Below are 18,462 nucleotides of genomic sequence, written 5' to 3'. Positions count from 1 at the left end.
AATATTGATAGTAAAAAAATTTAAGAAACAAACTTTTTTTTTCGTTAGGGGAAAATGATGTGGCAAATTGATGCCACATGGCTGTTCCCAGGACGTTCTCTGTCCTTTCTAAATAAATCAAGAGCATCCGTAGTATAATCAGAAACACATGTCAATAATAAATATAATCTGGGAATGAATCCCAGCTGTTTTAGCAACGAATGCATTAAGCATGACGTTACAAAGAATTAGGTATGCTCGTGCATAAGTTTGCAATGCGCTACGAAAGACATTAGTCAGGAACGCGTAATAAAATGTATTGATTGATAGTATGATATGCCGCAGCATATCATAAGTTAGATTGCATTTAAAGGCCATCTGCCAAGAATCTATATTGATTAGACCTAGCCAATATTAAAAGTATTGTGCTTAAGCACGTCCAGCAGGACATAACGGACACATGTCACCGTTCGTTCAAAGTAGAAAGGGGGAGAATCAAAAGATGCGTCAGCAACGCAAGCGGTGCTCAGGATGTGCACGTGCTACGCGCGTGCCAATCAAAGTTAGAAATGTATAGGGGTAACCCTAAGGACGCGCCGAGGCGCATGCGTGTAGACGCAGAAGAGAACGTCCCTTAGAGTTAAGTTTGATATAAAAATAAAGACGAGCTGAGGCTCGTGGTCCAACATCATTGAAGTTACATCAGTCACCGAGGTGACACCATCATTTCTATCACACCTATGACAGCGTACATAGACTTCAAATCGAAAATGCCAACCGGAATTTTAATTCCGAAGTCTATAGCGGTATTCTTATCGGCACTCGGGCCCCACGTTGGGCGCCAGTATAAGACCCTAAGTTTTGGCACCCCTTTTGGACCCTAAGTGGAAGGACACCCCTAAAGAAAGGGTGTTCGTTCAGCACGTCTCCAAATTCATCGACTTAAAAATTTCGAAACAGCCCTAAAGACATTTGTGCAGTGCGAAGTAGTAAAGACTGATCAGTCAGATAAGAACCAAAATGCTAACGATAAAAAAGAGTAAGAACCACGGAATCCACGCAGGTTAAAATTCGACTCCTGCGAAAGTAGCTCTAAAGGACGATACGAGAAGATTCCCACGACATTGCTGCAAGGGCGCAACAAATCAATGAGCGGTAAGCAACAAGACCACGAAATCGAAATGAGTAAGTTCGTGGATAACCAGAATGGGCACTGCCGCGTATGTAGTGATCCGGACGACAAGGATACATACATGGTGGAATGCTCAGAGTGCGATAGATGGTTTCACCCATCTTGCGCGAAGGTCATCAAAAAACCAACGCCCGAGGAAATATTTCTTTGCGTAAAATGCAAACTCATTGATAACGAGATTAAACGACTGAACCAAGCTGCCAAGGCAGTCGCCACCAACCCCACAGAAGCTTTTTTCGAACGAATGATAAGCGGTTAACAGAGAGCTGTACGCGAAATCACCAAGGCACTACAAGGAATCAAGATCAAAAACGAAAGTGCTTATCACGAAGATTGGACTATTTACCTGAAGCGGCAAGCGCTAATGCGATTACCGAAATTCGGCGGGCCGGCTAAGGAATGGCCGAACTTCAGAACTGCCTTCATTCAAACAACTCAAGAAGGAGCCTTCAATAACGTCGAAAACCTTAACAGATCGCAGCAGGTACTGTACGGAGCCGCCGCTAAAAGTGTACAATAGCTTATGATGGACTCCAACAACGTACCGGATATTCTGACTAGACTCGAGGAACACTTCGGAAGACCAGATCAAGTATACAAAGAGTTGCTTACTGCCCTGATGAGAATAAGGAAGCGTGTACAACACCGCCGGTACGCAGTAAGTATTGTGACTGGACACGATTGGATCCCGGGACCACCGCGCGAGTCCCGCGGACCTTAAACGGTCGTGCGCCCGTTACATGGTGCCCCGAGTGAGGATTCACAACAATCGCGCGGTCAGTTGTGAATTCAAGAGAGAGCGTGGTTGACGCCTTAAGATCAACCTAGCTAGTGAAGGTGAAAGTGGAAGTTTCAGAATACAGAGAGCTTGGTCGATGCCATAAGAACAACCTAGCTAGTGAACGTCATAGAAGACAATGAGTGATCTCGACAAAGAGATCGAAGAACTCGTCGATTACTTCCAGGAAATCGACATTCAGATGAAAGAATTACGACATACTGAAGAATACAGAAGGTGGAAAAGAGCACCACAGAAGAAAGGGCAAGTGTGTGAATCGAAGGGATTTGAAGTTACGCTGTGGAAGGACACCCCTAGAGAAAGGGTGTTCGTTCAGCACGTCTCCCAATTCATCGACTTAAAAATCCCGAAACAGCCCTAAAGACATTTGTGCAGTGCGAAGTAGAAAAGACTGATCAGTCAGATAAGAATCAAAGTGCACCGATTAAAAACGATTTAACGATTAAAAAAAAAAGCTCAACCCAACGGTCGTAAGAACCACGGAATCCACGCAGGTTAAAACGCGACCCCTGCGGAAGAAATCAGCTTAACTCAACTGTCGTAAGTACCGAAATCCCCGTTGGTTAAAATTCGACTCCTGCGAAAGTAGCTCTAAAGGACGATACGAGAAGATTCCCACGACATTGCCGCAAGAACCCTTTAGGTGGCGAGTCAGCCTACCAGTAGGTAGCTGATCAATATAGAAACAATCCATCAACCTCGTCTTGCCTAGGTTCCACGGAACCGGCAGCGATAACCAGAAAAGGGCCAAGGGACGACCGCCGGCAGGGTAATAAAATTCCCAAAAAAGACTTTGGGAACAGAATGCGCAACCGTCATGTGGTGAGAGAGGTCTGATAGCGCTAGGATCGATGCACCGTAGGTTGATCATTTAGAACCGGCGTACATCTATCGGGTATGACTCGATCAGGCTCTGGGTGTGGAAAGTCGTAAAATTCGACCGTACTTATGGAAGTCAAATAGTGCGGGAGGGAAAATATTATTTTAAGTTAGATAATTAGAATTCTGGCATCTCTTTTTGTCTTTAGAAGTAAGTGTGGGTAGCCAGACCCAGATGCTCTATAAAAGCGGCCTGCGCCGCTTGAAATACAGAAGTTTTGGTTTGGAAACGCTACGGTGAAGTTGTCCCTCAATCCGAAATTTCTGACTACCATCGCAACCGACTTTGAATTCTATAAGGTTCTGAAGACGGAACATAGGCCGCCCCCCTAAACTAACGCGGTACTAGGCCCTTCCCAACCTTATTTGAAGGAAAAGTCTAGCGCTTAAGGCTTAGATACTTCTCTGGGGTAAACCGAGAGATCCACAAGCTAAAAACTGACTAAGACCGATTTAAAGCCTTTGACGAATTATCCTTCTGAAGACGGAACATAGGCCGCCCCCCTAAACTAACGCGGTACTAGGCCCTTCCCAAGGCTAATTCGGCCCGGTGTTCTTCGGGTCCCGCGACCGTGACAGTTTGGTGGCTCCAGAGAGGAGCATCGCGATCGTTAGAAGTGTACAAGTGTAAGTGAAAAGGTCCAGTGTCGCGGACGCGGTAATTTCATAATTCGCAATCAAAATTAGCAATAAATACTGATCAACCTAGGTCGACACGCCCGAAAAGGGAAAAGGAGAAAAAACAAACAAACCCGACCCAACATATGGGCAACGGTAGCAAGTGCATTGACATCAACCCGAATCTGTGGAAGCAAAGAAGGCAGAAAAAAGGTCCCTTATCAAGCATTTCCCGAGCTTGCTATTTGACACTGTATGTACGCCACCCTCGACAGAGCGACACCCGCGCGCGGTAGGAAGAAAGAATAGAACAAAAATAGATGAACGCTGGTTGCCTATCGGATGGTGTGTCAGGAATCCTGATGCACTTACACGGCCTGCACGGCTGCACCGATCAATGCGCAAGAGATAGAATAGAAGCACCCGGCGGCTAAGCGCAAGGGAAATAAATAGAAAGGTCGTAAATTGCGGCGATAATTACCCTTTGTCAGTAGGCGGAGATGCGTCCCCTTTAGGTGGCAAGTCAGCTTACCAGTAGGTAGCTGATCAATACTGAAACAATCCACCGACCCCGTCTTGCTTAGATTCCACGGAACCGGCAGCGATAATCAGAAAAGGGCCAAAGGAACGACCGCCGGCAAGGTAATAAAATTCCCAAAAAAGACTTGGGAACAGAATGCGCAACCGTCTTGCGGTGAGGGGGTCTGATAGCGCTAGGATCGATGCACCGTAGGTTGATTATGTAGAACCGGCGTACATCTATCGGGTATGACTCGATCAGGCTCTGGGTGTGGAAAGTCGTAAAAAGGCGACCGTACTTATGGAAGTCAGATAGTGCGGGAGGGAAAATATTATTTTTAAGTTAGATTATTAGAATTCTGGCATCTCTTTTTGTCGTTAGAAATAAGTGTGGGTAGCCAGACCCAGATGCCCTATAAAAGCGGCCTGCGCCGCTGGAAATACAGAAGTTTTGGTTTGGAAACGCCACGGTGCAGTTGTCCCTTAATCCGAAATTTACGAACACCTCGCAACGACTTTTGATTCTATAAGGTTCTGAAGACGGAACATAGACCGCCCCCCTAAACTACGCGGTACTAGGCCCTTCCAAACCTTATTTGAAGGAAAAAGTCTAGCGCTTAAGGTCTAGATACTTCTCTTGGGTGAACCGAGAGATTTCTCTATTCCAAAGGCAAAACCTTGACTTAGACGATACAAGCCCTTTGGACGAATTACCCTTCTGAAGACGGAACATAGGCCGCCCCCCTAAACTAACGCGGTACTAGGCCCTTCCCAAGGCTAATTCGACTTAGAGCTAGATTGACAACAACCAGCCAAGTCTGTTGTTGGAAATCGCAATCTCACTGACCACTTACATCAAGGGCGTGTCACACCGAAGAGCTTCCTTCGCGGCGTAACACCGGGTTACGTAGTGTTCTCTAGGATAGGCTTGGCCCGGTGTTCTTCGGGCCCCGTGCGTGACATCCAGAGATCGGGTAAGTCAAGTTAGTTTTTATATGAGATGAACCAGCCGATGGTAATAGAAACCCCACTGGAATGTTTAATTTTTGGGAAAATAAGCAAGAATATTCATGAGGATCATACCCTCATGCTTGATGAAGAAGAAAAGACACATGAACTGATGCAACACTATTTTTCAGTTGAAGACTTTGCAATAAGGGTTCTCGAAAACCTACCAGAGTCAAAAGAGACAAAAAGAACAAAGAAAATTGTTGCGCAAACCCTGAAATACGACGGGAATCGCTATGAAATTAGATTATTGTGGAAATAAGACAATTTCACTTTTCCAGACAGCCGCCAGCAATCAGTAAAACTAAACTGAAGGCTAATCGACTTAAGACTAATCGAAACCATGAACGACTATAAGGGTAAAGGGCACAGACGAAAGTTATCACCCGCAGAAAAAAGCGAATGGCTTAAGGATGCATATTGTTTGCCTCACTTTATCGTCATTAATCAGAACAAACCCCCTCTTATGCCACGATTAATAAAGAAGACAAATGGCCTAAATCCAAACTTAACTTGGCCACTCGAGATGTAATGTTAACACATACATATGATAATCAGCAATTCGATTATATAAACGAATGCCATTATTCCAAATAGAATAAATTGGTTTAAAACATAACTCTTCTAAAAAAATAAAGAATAAACAAAATTCCACTCGAACCATAACTTATGATGGCAAAATGACAGCTGATAATGATATGATTCGAAAGTCTCAATGGAAACAGTGTACTCGTGAAATGGAAGCTCTTACAAAACACAATGATTTGACGACTTGTGCTATACGCAACTGATGATTTTCCCATACTTGTGAATTCTAGAGAATTACTCCAAACAGAATCACTTAGGTGACGAACGACGATTTCTAAACCACCTTACATGGTAACATTTCAAAACCCTTCAAGTCCAAACATCCTTACCAGAAGAGTGCACAATTTATTTCACATCATACTTTTCGAAACCATTACTCATAGCTTAGCAATGCATATGCAACCCGTATCTTTCAACACCACTCAAACCATAGCAGTTCAACTACATCGCGTCTACATTACACAGCATTCTTACTCTCCGTTCTAATTCTCACATAGCGAACGACGACATACCCAGTGACCCACTAATAAAGTAATAAACATCCATTGACACATCTATCAATTCTCACGTTCCGATTGACTTAAGTCATACCATATGGTAACTCACCGCATTCTCTTTCTTATTGTCTGTCATATGTTTCGCTCTTGCATTCTATACTTTCTCTCAAGTACTCACGACAGAACAGAACGACGCGACGCGACTATTTCCTTGTCTCACTAATCCAAGCCGACGCCGACGAACCAATCAGAAGACCGTATGACAAATGGTTGTCAAAGTAACGCCCCGACGCCGAGTTAGATAGACTTTCCGTATTAGTATTCGATTATCTTTAATTATCTATGTATTGACTAAGTGAAAAAAATAATTTTATAAAAACTAAAGACGAGACAAATAAAGAGCATTCTATTTTCTAAACCCAATGAATAAGCTTGTTTTATGGCGACCGTTTTCTCCCGAGCGAGCAATGCTTCGGATCAAAGAGTAGATTCTAACTAGAAAATTTAGAATCAAAAACCCAAAAAGTGCCAATTGTAAAAAGTGCAAAGTGAAGTTAAGAAAATAATCATGGGGTGGTTTAGTAGTGACGAGATCATGAAATCTATGAACACAGCGACTGTTTCCAACGAAGTAATCAACTACCAAACCAGGCGGCGATGCCTATCATCGGACTACTACTTCACTATCATCGAACTACTAGCATGATAAATAATATTTTTGTTTTGATTTATTTAATTAATTCATGTGTTATAAAACATCAATTTTATCGTTAAAGTACCTAATTAACGGATCGGCTCCGAGAACTCGAAGCTCATATAAAACGAGAATTTACAAATCACGTAACAAACTGCTTTGTTACAAGAAGTAGTTATTAATTCATCCCATGAGAAATTGGAAATTTACTGAAATATTACAAAAGAACCATGGTTGCCATCTCTCTGCAAGATGATCTGTTTAAATCATTCGCTAACGAATCATTAAAGGAAATCGCAAATATGTACAGCCATTTCCAATTAGCTGCTAGTACTGTATAACCCACCAACATTAACAGAATGATGTCAACCTCCTGAATTATATTAACTCCAAATTTGTGTATGCCATGAGACATACCATGCAAGAGGTAGACAGATTGTTCAGATTATTTGAACAAGAGAGATGCCAAATGCAGAATCTAGCATTACTATCTCCCAAAGAGTTTGCATATCAATATTTCAATATTTCGCCGGGCTGCACAGCAGTAGTGTGAGGGGTAGTAGTACATATGGCAAGATGTCGGAAGATTGCTGTCGTTCCTAAAGTTTAGGATTCAGAGTGTTACAATGAACTTCCTGTAGTTTACAACAATCAGACATGGTTTTTAACTCCTAGAACAAGAGTCTTAATTCAGCATGGGACTAAGGTCAATTACCCTTCCTAACCTTATTTAAAAGAAAAGTCCCAATCCTCAAAGTCTAGATATTACTCTGGGAGCAATCCAAGATTTCTCTATACTGCGAGCTAACAAGAGTCTGACTGACTTGACAGTTTGGTGGCTCCATAGAGGAACATTCGCGAACGCAGTTGTATAAGTGAAAATTTACACGGATCAGGTGAGTCAAAGGTGTTGCAAATTGATGCCACATGGCTGTTCCCTGGACGTTCTCTGTTCTTTCTAATAAAATCAAGAGCATCCGTAGTATAATCAGAAACACATGTCAATAATAAATATAATCTGGGAATGAATCCCTACTGTTTAGCAACGAATGCATTAGGCATGACGTTACAAAGAATTAGGTATGCTCGTACATAAGTTTGTAACGCGCTACGAAAGACATTAGTCAGGAACGCGTAATAAAATGTATTGATTGATAGTATGATATGCCCCAGCATATCATAAGTTAGATTGAATTTAAAGGCCATCTGCCAAGAATCTATATTGATTAGAAGTACCCATCAATGTTTATGACCTAGCCAATATAAAATGTATTGTGCTTAAGCACGTCCAGCAGGACATAACTGACACATGTCACCGTTCGTTCAAAGTAGAAAGGGGAGGGGGAATCAAAAGATGCGTCAGTGTAGCATACCAGATGAACATAATTTGTAACATTATTCCTTTTCTGAAAATACGAAGCATTGACATATTCCAGTCACAGACTCCCCTACAGTCGTAGAACATTGCGACATGTAAAGTAAAATTATTGACACCATAGCGACAGCTATCAGCATAGCAACAAACCCGGTTAAATGCAAACACTTCAAAATTAATTATTGCCATCCATTCTATGTTGCACCAGAGACGATGACCCATGTCATCGTCACCGCTAAGCAATATAAAAATGTTTTTTCCCAGGCGTTCAATTATACGCAGCGTAATTCGATCTTTCTTTGCTGATGCCTTAGCGCATCGTTCTCACAACGCAAGTGTCCAACGATTATTCTCCTTTCACACATACATTTAAAAATTAGTAAAGTATACGCTGATTGGCTCACAGTAAAATTAGTCAAGCCAACTCCAGGCACCTCCCACTCTGAATATGATTGTAACCACCAACAATGTAACAGAAATTGATTTGAATAAACATTATCTTTGGAACCTTCAAGCCGACAAGTAGTATTTATCGCAACGCAAGGGGTGCTCAGGATGTGCACGTGCTACGCGCGTGCCAATCAAAGTTAGAAATGTATAGGGGGAAACCCTAAGGACGCGCCGAGTGTAGACGCAGAGTTAAGATTGATATAAAAATAAAGACGAGCTGAGGCTCGTGGTCCAACATCATTGAAGTTACGTCAGTCACCGAGGTGACAGTTAAACCACCAATATTATCATTTCTATCACACGCGAGTGAGGAATCACAACAATCGCGCGGTCAGTTGTGAATTCAACCGAGAGCGTGGTTGACGCCTTAAGATCAACTTAGCTAGTGAAGGTGAAAGTGGAAGTTTCAGAATGCAGAGAGCATGGTCGACGCCATAAGAACAACCTAACTTGGGAAAGTAAAAGAAGAAAATGAGTGATCTCGACAAAGATATTGAAGAACTCGTCGATTACTTCCAGGAAATCGACATTCAGATAGACACATTACGACGTACTGAAGAATACAGAAGGTGGAAAAGAGCACCATTGAAGAAAGAGCATTTAAAGAGTATTTGAGGTCATATGTAAGCAAAAATTTGGATGACTGGGATGAATATATATCTTATTTTGTTTTTACTTACAACACTTGCATCCATTCATCAACAGGATTTTCTCCTTTTGAGCTTATGTTTGATTACAAAGCAGAATTACCATCATCATTATTAACTGCATACAAAGATGATACAACATATTTTTCTTATTTATTTGATTTGAGACATAATTTGGAACTCTTACAGAAAACGGCGAAAGAAAATTTGATAGCCTTAAAAAACACTAGAAAAGAAAAATATGATGAAAGAACAAACGATTGGTAGCCTATGTGGGGCGACAAAGTTCTTTTAGAAAATATTGCTACAGGCACAGGAAGGAAACTTCAAGGACTATAACGGTCCTCATGAAGTTATAGCTATCAATACACCTCAAACCTCTACTATTTTATTAAAAGAACAGTAACAGAAAAATTGTAGTTCATAATGATCGTTTAAAACGATTTTTTGAGTAAAATACACTAATGTATGGATTACTGCACGAATTTCTTCTGGCCTGCTTACTCTCACACGAAATTTGACGTTTGAGAGGTGTTGGCACCGCTCAAACGTCAAATTTTCTGTGAGAGTAAGCAGGCCAGCATAAATTCGTGCAGAGGACCATTGTTTTCCTTTGTTTTACAGGCAATGGATACCATTTTGTTAATATTGCTGATATTTGGAAGCAATCTCGTGGCAGGTTTACAATACGTAGAAAACATGCCGCTATATACTCACGGAATATACTATGAAAAATTAGATTACAATTTGGGGAATGGAAGTTTCATTCTTCTTTAAAGCTCGATGTACTGCCGAAAGAAATTCAAGTCGTGGAAGTTTTTCAAAATATATCAATGAATCATGCTCAAAGTTGGATTCCGATTTCGGTATGATTGATCACGCAACAGTCTTGCGCGTACATTATTTGAATCAATCTCGAATTCCCTAGCAGTCACCTAAATTTCCAAAGTCGGTGAGGCGAAGTCCTTATGTAAAACAAAGTAGATCCACAATAATAGAAATCAGAGTGGAATGAACATATACTAATTCAAAAGACACGATACAGGAAAAAAAACTAATACAAGTGTAAATGGATCTTAAGAAAATTATGAAATTACCAAGTCTAGGTAAAGGATTTTACGATTCTTTACGGCTGAGGGAATGTCACAAATGCGGTAATTTCATAATTCGTAATCACAAATTTGCAGACAATACTGATCAACCTTCAGTCGCTAGCCCTTGACAGAGCGACACCAACGCGCAGTATGAAGAAAGCATAGAACAAAAATAAAACAAAACATCAGGGATACTTCATTGATCACTCGCACTTGACTCGAGAAGTCCGGTGGAATTGAATCTAAGAAGAACCCGCAGTTCGCTCCGAATCAACAAGTCGCGGTCGCGGTTCAAACCTTCGCGTGGAATGCTAGTGCACACTAAGAAGTCAACCACGACATGGTGGCTCCAGAGAGGAGAATACCAACTCCTGCGGAACGAACAGTAAAGTGAAGGGAAAGTGAAGTGGAAAGCTGAAAAGACGACTCAATACAAACCGATCGCTCACCGACAACTTATCACCTATGCACTCAGAGACATAATTTTTGAGAAAAGAGATAAACCGCTGGAAATCTCTTTGCTTCTTTCTCATGGATTAAAATTAGAATTAGGCAATAAAGACAATTGTCGCTTTTTAACTTCAAGAATAAAATAGGATTCTTAGACACTTCTTAGCGCCCCAGATCGCCAAAGGTCGCCAATAAAAACCCAGAATCAGTCACGAAATACATGATCTTACGTTTAGACGCGGAATCGGCAACTTGTATTTCTGGAGAAAAATTCGCCTGGTAAGTCCAACAATGAGGTCATCACCAACGATTGTAAACTCGACGCGTCGGTGTGTAACCGTTAAAGAGACACGGTTCTCTAGTCGAACCATCCACCAGCAGGTACTGGATTGAGCAGCCTGTTAGTCCAAGGGAAAGATTGGAAAAGCGCGGACTCAGTTGGCATTCACCCGGCTATCGGTAAGATCGAGTGAACACCGCGAGATCGTACAAGAGTTAACGCGAGCCGTTTGCATGGTTTGAATAAAACAACGAAATGTCGGATCTCACCGCGAGAGATCGATGGGCTTGTTGAATACTTCCGCGAGATTGACGCGAAGTTCAACGAAGTAAAAAACACCGACAATTATAGACAGTGGGCTAAACAAGTAGTGAGCGAAACAGGGTCATTTGAACTAGTTCTCTGGGAGAACACACCTCGGGAAAAAGTGTTTGTTCAACGAGTTTCGAAAATTGTGAAGGGAATGGTCAGATCTAAACGACCATAAGAAGAATAGAAGAAGAGAAGTTTCGCCAAGAAAACAGAAACTCAGAGGGAGGTAAGGTGTAATTAACAAATTCTAACAAACATTTCAGGAAGGAAATCAATTAAGTCCAAAATTACGCTGGATCCAGTAACCATCTTCAAGCAAAACGAGAAACATTGTCGCGCCTCTTTGCTTATCCGTGATAGGCGAGGGAAGGGAAAAAATCCGTTTTCGACTTTCAGTGCTACAGGATACAGGAGAAGGAAAAAAAATATCTAAAACATGGTAAGTGTAATTTTTTTTAACCATATTATGCTTATTTCTTGTTTAACCAGGTTCTGAGTTATTGTCCATCATTGTTATTCTGTCAACTGTCAAAATGTTTGTTATAGTATTAATGTCAATTTTGTTTTCAGGATCTTGGGCCCTGAGTGCCTTTGATTGTAGGGGGGTCGCAGTCAACAAGACCACTATATCCCTCATTGAAACACCATTGTGCGCGTCTAAGCAACCCAACATAACTTCTCAACTGGTATCCGTCGCTGTCACTCAAACAACCTCCATATCAGAAATATCATTCTTAAGATGTAAACTCGAAGCATTTCACCAAGTTCAAAGATGCGGAGTCTCTCTAGACACGTGGCACAATAGTGGGTACTACTCAGAGGTGCTTGAAATTAGCCGTGATGAGTGCATCGACATGGTCCACTCTAATTTCATAAATCTTCGTTGGGGTTCGAGTACTCGAGTTACCCTACCAAAGAATGGCTATTTCTCATACAGCTATACAAGCTTTGGAGGGATAGATGGGGGGAGCTGTACGTCTGGAGGCACATTGATATCTCCATCTGGTATCAGATGGGATAGAGCTGTTAGGAATACAAGACTAGAGATGACTTACACAGTAGGTACCGCTCGGCTATTCCATGATGAAGGACAAGTGAAATTCCCCGATGGAGTAGTATGCAACGTAGGGGAAGGGAGGTGTGATCATTCAGGCTATGGCCATTTGTTTTGGGCAGTGCCTAGCCCAGATTGTCGGTCAGTGAACTCGAAAAACTCTCTTGTTTTTAGGGGGATGGCCCAACTTATTGTGGACAAGGATTCACTAGATAAGGAATCCCAATACATCCATGTAAATCAGGGGGATTATGACTTCCAGGTAAAGCTAGGTAAGCCAGGAACTTCTATTTGTGGGTTCAATTCTTACTCCACAGAGCATCCTAGACTATTTGTGACTATAGTGCCACAAAACTCTCCTGAGTTTCCTATGGTAAAACCGGTGGGGTCAGAGGACGTGAACCTTTTGAATTACATAAATTCCAAATTTGTTTATGTAATGCGACATACTAAACAGGAAGTGGATCGACTATTCAGGCTATTTGAGCAGGAACGATGTCACATGCAAAATAGGATAACCGAAAACCTCATGACCTTGGCCTTGATATCACCAAAGGAGTTTGCTTATCAATATTTTATGTCTCCTGGTTACACGGCTGTGGTTAGGGGGGAAGTTGTTCATGTTGCCAAGTGTAGAGAGGTGGCAGTTATGCCAAGAGTCTTGACCGATGAATGTTATAATGAATTGCCAGTCAATTATAACAATCAAACCTGGTTTGTAACTCCTAGAACCCGAATATTGATTCGACACGGCACTAAGGTTGAATGTGCATCAGATATTGGACCGCAATTTATGCTCAATGGTAGGTGGGTTACACCTACATCGACTGGGCTGATGTCCGTCAAACTTCCATTTGTTATCTCTCCCGATCCTCTTCAGTACGAGTTCGAGCAGCTAGATGACATTGCAAACAATGGCTTGTACTCTTCAGAAACAATCCTGAGGTATCAGAAGATACTTACAAGCCCGCTAGAGGAAAAGGTCATATCAACAAGGATTACTGATGCAATCTCTGGAAAATACAACCTTCCTGAAGGGATGTCTATACGAAATGCCTTTACTGATGTTGATTTTGATGTAATTGATAAGAAGCTCAACGGGTGGTCTAAGATAATATCTGAGAGCTCAAAGAACATTGGGGGGTGGTTTGGATTCTTTCTTTTTGTGGTATTTTTGATTAGAGCTGTGGTAGCTGCTGTCAATAGTTTTGTCAACTTCAAGTTCCTCAGGAGAACCCATGGGATAATAATCTGCATTTTCGATTCCATCGTCCATCATTGTTATTGTCGCGGACGCGGTAATTTCATAATTCGCAATCAAAAATTCGCAATAGATACTGATCAACCTTCAGTCGGTCAGTAACCTAGGTTGACACACCCGAAAAGGAAAAGGAAAAAAAAAACCTGAACCCAACATATGGGTAACAGTAGCAAGTGCATTGACATCAACCCGAATCTGTGGAAGCAAAGAAAGCAGGAAAAAGGTCCCGTCTCAAGCATTTCCCAAGCTAGCTATTTGACACCGTAAGTACGCCAGCCCTCGACAGAGCGACGCCCGCGCGCAGTAAGGGGGAAGAATAGAGCAAAATAAAACAAAATATAGATGAATGCTGGTTGCTTATCGGATGGTGTCAGGAATCCTGATGCACTTACACAGCCTGAACGGCTGCACCGATCAATGCGCAAGGAATAGTATGGAAGCACCCGACGGCTAAGCGCACCAGAAAATAAGCATAAATAGAAAGGTCGTAAATTGCGGCGATAATTACCCTTTGCCAGCAGGCGGAGATGCGTCCCCTTTAGGTGGCAAGTCAGCTTACTAGTAGGTAGCTGATCAATATAAAAACAATCCACCAATTTCGTCTTGCTTAGGTTCCACGGAACCGGCAGCGATAACCAGAAAAAGGTCCAAGGGACGACCGCCGACAGGGTAATAAAATTCCCAAAAAAGACTTGGGAATAGAATGCGCAACCGTCTTGTGGTGAGTGAGGCCTGATAGCGCTAGGATTGATGCACCGTAGGTTGATCATGTAGAACCGGCGTACATCTATCGCGTATGACTCGATTAGGCTCTGTCCATGAAAAGTCGTAAAAACCGACCGTACTTATGGGAGTGAGATAGTGCGGGAGGGAAAATATTATTTTTAAGTTAGATTTAGTTAGAAGTTAGAAATTCTGGCATCTCTTTTTGACCTTAGAAGTAAGTGTGGGTAGCCAGACCCAGATGCCCTATAAAAGGCCTAAATTTTGGAAATACAAATCAGTTGTCGACGGAATTTGAAGGAGAGTGTTTATCAAGCTTCGAAATCCAACTAACTCTGAAGAGGAATAGTGGAGCCGCATTCTATCCCATGAATTGGTATCCAGGCCCTTCCCAGTATTAACTTGAAACAAGAGTAAGTAACTACTTGTTAGCTCATGCAGATCTAACTAGCAGTTGGAAACCCGTCTTAATCGTACGATCCCCGATCAGCCCAACAACTCTCTCGGAAGAGGAATAGTGGAGCCGCATTCTATCCCATGAATTGGTATCCAGGCCCTTCCCAGAGTTGTTGAGTAGTCAGGGACACTTCACTGATCAATTCCACTTGACTCGAGAAGTCAAGGGAAATTGAATCTAAGAAGAACCCGCAGTTCGCTCCGTATCGACAAGTCGCGGTCGCGCTTCAAACCTTCGCGCGTAGTGCTAGTGCACACGGAAGAAGCTCAACCACGATATGGTGGCTCCAGAGAGGAGAATACGAACTCCTTCGGAACGAACAGTGAAGTGAAGTGAAGTGAAAGTGATTAAGGATTAAAGACGACTCAATACAGACGATCGCCCACCAAAACAGGTAAGTCCGGGGGAATTACAAGTTTTTATTTTCAAATTCACAAATTAATAAAAGGATACAATAAATACAAATTAATAAAAGGACATGCCTGGCGACGATCTTATAAAGGAAATTAAAGACGTCGCCGCAGTTTTTGAGGAAAGGGATCGACAATTCGATAAAATTAGTAAAAGTCCTTATCATAAGCGCTGGTTGAAGGAACCGATAGCGCCTCATAAATTATCAGAATCCAGGCACTACAAATTAACTTTGTGGCCCGGACTTCTAAACAGAAAGAGGTTGTACAAACAGTATCTAAATTTAGGTACGAGCAACCAAAACCTCTAGCCGCAAAGTATAAGCAGGCTTTAGCAAAGGACCTGCAAAACTTGAAGTTAAATTAAATCTAAAGGTTTACGGCACCAATAAGCCGCTCAAAGTGTAAGGCAATTAAGCCGATTAAAGGTTTACGGCACCAATAAGCCGCTCAAAGTGTAAGGCAATTAAGCCGATTAAAGGTCTACGGCACCAATAAGCCGCTCAAAGTGTAAGGCAATTAAGCCGATTAAAGGTTTACGGCACCAATAAGCCGCTCAAAGTGTAAGGCAATTAAGCCGATTAAAGGTTTACGGCACCAATAAGCCGCTCAAAGTGTAAGGCAATTAAGCCGATTAAAGGTCTACGGCACCAATAAGCCGCTCAAAGTGTAAGGCAATTAAGCCGATTAAAGGTTTACGGCATCAATAAGCCGATCAAAGATTAAAGGTTTACGGCATCAATAAGCCGATCAAAGATTAAAGGTTTACGGCACCAATAAGCCGCTCGAAAAATTACTACATCGAACAGTCCACAAAGGAAATATTTACCAGAACTTATCATCATGTCGAATAAACGAAAGGTTGTTTTTTCTATTAATGACCAGGGGCATTGTCGGTTGTGCACTCGCCCGGACGACATTCAAGATTTGGTGCAGTGTGATAAGTGTGATCGTTGGTTCCACTTCGGCTGTGCGAAACTTGAAAAGTTGCCGGAAACGACAGAGCCCTGGCTATGTATCCAATGTGATGCTGATTACATGGAAATACTACAATTAAAAAAGGAGTTAATGGCAATCCAAACAGAGTTGGGAGCTAAAGCTAAGGCCCAGAAAGGTGCTGAGCTCCATGCGACTTCGCTAGAGCTCGAATTGGACAACGTCAAACAAGAGCTCGAAAATAAGGAAAAGGAAGAGGATACGAGGCAAGACATTTTAAAGGGCCTCGCAAATGTGTTGCAATCCTCACGTAAAGTATCGGATCCGGCAATGTCTGAAGCCTCTAAACCAACTGCCGTTAGTGAGGCAAGGGCAATATCAATCATGATGAAACGGCAGCTACAAATACTGCCTACCTTTTGCGGAGAAGCCCGAGAATGGCCGGCATTTAAACGTAGATTCATAGAAACTAGCCAGTCGGGTGAATACACCGATTCGGAAAATATCATTAGTTTACAACAAACCTTAAGTGGAAAGGCCGCAAGAAGTGTTCAAGCGTTAATGCTGGACCCTTCGAATGTCCAGCAAATTATAGATAGATTAGAAAAACAATTTGGACAATTTCGTAAGATCCACAGGGAACTACGAGAAGAGATAGAAAGGATACGCCCTAGTGAACCCGGTACAATCATCGAGATTACCGATGCCCTTGAAAATTTGGTGTCTCACTTGACAGCAATGAAGCAGGAGGAATACCTGCGTGATCCACGTCTGATAGACGACATTGCATCAAAGCTGCCATATGAGCAGCAAATAAAATGGATGGAGTTTAATCACACAGCAGTTAAAACAGTAACTTTAAAGGATTAACTCCAATTTTTAAAACCAAGAGCTGATATTCAGAGAGAAATGTCCAGACAGCCATTCGAACGGCGAAACAGAATAAATGTACATCAAGAGGCAAGAGGTCGTTGTTACCTTTGTAATGGAGCACATACCATTAAAGAGTGCCATCAATTTAAAAAGTTAACTCCGTGGGAAAGGCACAAACGCATTAGGTCGATTCAAGCATGCTTTATGTGTTTAATAAAACACAACGGGGTATGCAGATCAGAGCAAAGATGTGGGATAATGGGATGTCAAGGGAAACATCATAAGATGCTACATTTTACTCAATTCCCCCGATCGAGAAATGAGGAAAATATGAAAAATAATCCAAAAGGTACTGAAAATAAACCTGCAGTAGCATTAACAAACTTGCATTATCAATTCAGGACGCAAGTATTTTATCAAATTATTCCAGTAACTCCAAGGAATAACGGCTATCATGTCGAAACCTTTGCATTTATCGATCCAGGATCATCATTAACTTTGGTCGATAAACAAGTGACGAATCAACTCCGGCTGGAAGGAATACCGGATCCATTGAAAATAACATGGACCCAAAACTATTCAAAAATAGAGGAGTCCAGTGAAAGGGTGAAATTTAAGATCATGGGCTCAAATCTTAAGGAGTATAGTCTAGACGAGGTTAGAACAGTCGAAAATTTGCAATTACCTATGCAAACTGTTGACTATCAAGACATGTGTGCGGATTTCCCATACCTAAGCAGGCTTCCCATTAGCAGTTATAAGCGAGCACGACCAAGAATTTTAATCGGCTGAATCACAGCCATTTAATGTTACCAATGAACAAGAGATCTTCGGGTCCTAATAAGCCGATGGCATTTGAAACTCCACTCGGCTGGTTGATTTTCGGAAACATAACTGAAGGTGTTCATGAGAATCATGTAATGATGATCAAAGAGGAAGAAAAAATGCACGAAATGATGAAAAATTATTTTTCCACGGAAGAATTTGGCGTAAGAGTTCCTGAAAGACTCCCTGAGTCTAAGGAATCAATCAGAGCCAAGGAAATAGTAGATAAAACATTGAAATACGATGGCAATCGTTACGAGATCGGTTTGCTATGGAAACAAGACGATTTCAAGTTTCCAGAAAGTTATACACAGGCTCATAAGCGTTTGACTAATCAAGAAAATAAGTATGTAGATAAACCCGAAATTAAAGAATGGATGAATAATACAATCCATGAATATATAGAAAAGGGATATGCCAGAAAGCTTTCCGAAGAAGAAATTTCAAAGTGGAAAGAGGAAATTTACTATTTACCTCATTTTATTGTGGTTAACAAAAATAAACCAAATCCTAAACCACGGTTAGTTTTTGACGCAGCGGCC

General features: G+C 41.8%; 1 long non-coding RNA gene across 1 annotated transcript; it reads right to left on the bottom strand.

The window, feature by feature from the left end:
- Nucleotides 1-849: 849 nt before the first annotated feature.
- On the bottom strand, nt 850-3,267 carry LOC134287395 (uncharacterized). The gene is made up of 2 exons (XR_009997273.1): nt 2,063-3,267; nt 850-1,995 (listed from the first exon to the last, which is right to left on the bottom strand). It is a non-coding gene; the product is annotated as an uncharacterized LOC134287395 (long non-coding RNA).
- Nucleotides 3,268-18,462: the final 15,195 nt, after the last annotated feature.

The sequence above is a fragment of the Aedes albopictus genome, chromosome 2 (genome assembly GCF_035046485.1).
Source record: "Aedes albopictus strain Foshan chromosome 2, AalbF5, whole genome shotgun sequence".
Classification (NCBI taxonomy): domain Eukaryota; kingdom Metazoa; phylum Arthropoda; class Insecta; order Diptera; family Culicidae; genus Aedes; species Aedes albopictus.
This window is presented reverse-complemented; position numbering and strand designations above follow the sequence as displayed.